This window comes from Arachis duranensis, chromosome 9, assembly GCF_000817695.3.
Source record: "Arachis duranensis cultivar V14167 chromosome 9, aradu.V14167.gnm2.J7QH, whole genome shotgun sequence".
NCBI lineage: Eukaryota > Viridiplantae > Streptophyta > Magnoliopsida > Fabales > Fabaceae > Arachis > Arachis duranensis.
The window spans coordinates 89137723-89142114 of record NC_029780.3 but is presented as its reverse complement, the minus strand read 5'-3'; positions in this window follow the sequence as shown (position 1 = coordinate 89142114).

Genomic DNA, 4392 nt, shown 5'->3' with positions numbered 1-4392 from the left:
TCAGGCCAAAAAACAAGGTATAAATTTGTGACTCTGAACATTAAACTTTCCTAAATGAGATTTGTAATTTATTTTCTTGGTTTTCAGCTATGACTGCGCTATCTATGTAATGAAGTGGCTTGAGTTAATTGAGCCGGAAAACATTAAAAAGGGGAAGTATGAATGGGATAATTGGACACAGGTAACTGTCTTTAGAACTATATAACTCTGTATTACTTTACTGAATTAATATTTCTGTTTAAACATAACATACTTTTTAATTGTAGGAGGAGGTGGACCACTATAGAGTGGAGTATGCTTCCCGGATACTATTCAGTGAGATGAATAAACAGAGAGATCGGGCAATTAGAGAGAGTAGTGCTATAAGGCTGTCGAAGCCATCCTCTGTATTATTGAGTCCGTTTTGTCAGATTAATTCTGCTGATATAGAAACTGGGTAATCCAACTGGTGGGTAGTTTGTAAATTGAACAAATGATGTAAATATTTGCCATTTATCAACAACTTCTATTCGATGTATATTTTTTCCGATAGTTAAAATATCTGTGATGGTAAACTGCCTGTGATGTATTCAAAAGCTGTATTACAGGTGCTAAAATATGAAGAAAAAATAAAGGCATATATAAACGTAAATTATAAACTGTTACACCCAATGCAAGTCTAATAATACACCCGAGGTTGAATAAAATATACACCCAACTGTCTGTGCTGTATTGAAAATGAATGAATTACATGTACTAAAATATGAAAAAAAACATCAACTGAAATATATCGCCCATAACCTGTGAATTTTTACAGCTTTTGTTCTATATGTATCTATATATGTGTCTATATGTAAATTGTCAATTAACAAAAATACACCCAAAAGAAACAGAGCTTTTACACCCATACTACCCATAACTATACACCCAAAGAGTTATCCCCTGCTGCTGGTACCCTGAACTGATAATTTATAACTTGTCCCTGATATTGGCTGCAATTTGAATGCGCCGCTGATGCAGCATCAAACAGATTTATCTGAATATAACACTCCCGCATTAGCTAAACTATTAACTAGAAAAATAAACTCAATCGCCACAAATTTAAAGAACATTACATTTACCTCGCTTAAAACTTTCGTCTTCTTCTTCTTTGTGGTATTTGCAATCTGTTTCTCCAGCTTTGAACCTAGCCTGTTTTTTGGACGTCCTCTTGTTCGAATCCTTGGCGGGCTTTGAAGCTCGTTAACGGATTCCAAGTTGGCGTCTTCGTGGGATAAAGAAGATGTCCCCTTCCTTTTGGCTTTTAATGCTTCCATCTCGGCCATGACGTTATCGTACGCACGGTGCAGAATTGCAGTCAGCTCCTCCGATTCGGAGGCAAATTCACAAATATTTTGCGAACGAAAAACCAATTGGTCGAACCTCTTGCTTCTTGGCTCCATTAGTGGCTCGTCATGGCTGCTCTTGATGTGTGTGTGTTGCCTCTTTACCTTCTTGCTCCATCGTTCCAGTATGTATCTAGGGGACACTTGGCTTACTTGTTCGAAGCTTAACACGCTTAGTGCGTGACGGCACAGTATCCCTCTCGACTCGAATAATAAGCATTGGCATTTTACCTCGGCTGCAACTGAGTCGTAGGTAACCGCGAACTTGTCAAATATTGAGCTGGAAACTTGTTCTCCGACTTTGTATACTGAATAGCCTAGAGCGGAATTCTTTAATCTGGTGATGCAATTCGCCTTTCCTCTGAATTGGGCTTGGACTTCCCTAAACTTTGCGTGAGTGTACGCATCTTGAAACTGAGCTTCGATGGAGGATTTGGTTGCACACGGTATGACCGTATGAAAATCTGCAGCATCTGATTCTCTCTCTGCTTAATCCCTGCTTCCGAGGAAATTATCGTACTGTTTGACGAACTGAATGAGCGAGCTGTTCCGGGTGATGTACTTGTTAAAAAATGAATGCATGCTCTCGCTCCTTTGTGTGCTTCTCATCCCTGCTCAGAAATGGTGGTCCAGATAGATAGGAACCCATATGTGACGGTCTTCGTACAGATCTGCATAATACACCCAAACACACACAGTAAAATACACCCGAGAGATCGTACAATTTACACCTCTGCTGCAAATTTTAAAAACACATTACCTGAAAGCCACTTGTTGTCCACAAGACCAAAATTCACCAGAAAATCGTTCCAATTCCTATCGAATGAGTCTTTGCTATGAGAGTTCCAAACAACATGGCTCATTTGTTGTTCGATATCGGCATGTCCCTTGTACCCGTTTAATTTGCTTGGAATCTTCTTCATGATGTGCCAAATACACTAGCGGTGAACTATTGTTGGCATACAGGCCTCTAAAGCCCTTTTCATTGATGTGCACTGATCGGTGAGAAACCCTTTCGGAGCGTTTCCTCCCATGCAACGAAGCCAGCATTGAAATAACCATTTTAATGAATCAATTTCTTCGTTCTTCATCAAAGAGCATCCGAGAAGTGTTGACTGACCGTGGTGATTCACCTCGACAAAAGAACCACAGACCAAATTATACCTGAAACAAATTACCATAGTGCAGAATGCAAAATCATTAGGTACACCCCAACAAAAGCTTAGAATACACCCAATGAAACGGCCAATATACACCTCTGCTGCGGATTCATAAAAATAAATTAATTTAGCATCATAAACAGGGACAGTTTGTTACCTGTTTGTATTGTAGGTGGTATCGAATGAAATGACGTCTTCGAAATACTCAAAGGCGGCTCTGCTTCTTGCATCGGCCCAAAAGGCCAGCTTAATCGATTGATCCTCCTCGAGTTCGAGCTCAAAAAAGAAATTCGGATTCTTCTCTTTCATTCTTAAGAAATATTTCCCGAATTCCTTTGCATCTTCTTGTTCGGAAACATTCCCACTTCCCTGGTAATGTAATTCCTCACGTCCTTTTCGATAAAATTTAACTCGCGGTGACCCCCGGCAGCCGCAACAAATGATTGGTAGGTTTTGCTTGGTCTGATACCGGCCTCGTCGTTATTCTCTATCGTACGACGAATGGACATGCTTAGTTCCCTGTGCTGTTTGGGCATCTCTGCTTTGCTTGGACAGCAGGGGTGTGAATGATCCAGCACAACCTTTGAAATGATCCAAGAACCGACATCCTTCAATGTGTGTATATAAATTCTTGCAGGACAGTTTAAACCGGTTGTCGGATTGGTCTTCTCGGTTGGAGATATTTTAGATTTCCGTTTTCCCTATCTGCTACATGTAATCAGTTGATTCTTAATCTCGTTTCCCTTCCTATTTGTGCACTGAACTCTTGTAGAGAAACCTGCAGCCTTGGCATAGTTCCTGTAAAATTTTCCGGCATCTTAAAGGGTGGTAAAGGTCATTCCGACCTTCGGAACAAGCTCGTCATCAACAACCGAGAGAGGCTGCACAATACACCGTGTCAGAACTGTGAATACACCCATATATATGATATAAATACACCCAATCATGTCTAATATGATACACCCGAACCGAAACAACTCAACTACAGAATGACCTTTAAAGCCATAAACTGTCAATACACAGGCTGCAGAATACACCATGTCAAAAACAAAAAACACACCCAATCATGTCTGATATAATACACCTGAACAACAACAACTCAAATAAAAATAACAAAAAACCAGTAAAGTGTATATACACCCACACTTATAGCTAAAATACACCCAAAGAAGAATTGATCTACACCCGAGCGTCTGCTATAAATTCCAGGTAATTAAACAATGTTCAGCAATTTTTAAACTACACAATGCTATACAAATTACTGTAAATCAAACCTCAGGAACTTCGTTAGATTCAAATTCATAATCCACATCGCCTGGATTCAGCACACAATCTGAGCTTGAAGGATCCATTATCTTCAAAACGAGTTCAAACTTTGATTTCAGAAAACAACAAATCAAAAGAGAAAACGAAGCTCGAGTTGCAGAGAGAGAGAAAAAGAGAACGTAAACGAAGAACATACCAGTGAGAAAAGAAGAGGAAAAGATCGATGGAGAAGAATGAGGGAAGACGCGCGAGAAGAAGAACAACCAAATCTCAAAATAAGGAAAACGAAGAAGGAAACAAATATTTTAAATTTGGAAGTTAGATATACGCGGGATATTATATAGCGCGTGTAATCAACGTACGTGGAGGAGCGCGTATTTTAAATTTATTATTTAATAAACTTGTAAAGCATACAAGCCCTAATGGCTTGTATGCAGAGCTTTTCCGTTGTTTTTATATATATCTATGGGTGTTTAAAACCACCCAAACAATTTTGTGCGCATTAGAGGGAAAGTATTGATAGATTTTATAAATATAAAACATATTAATGCAAACATATATGAATACATTTTAATATATAATATTTTAAAATTGGTAATTAT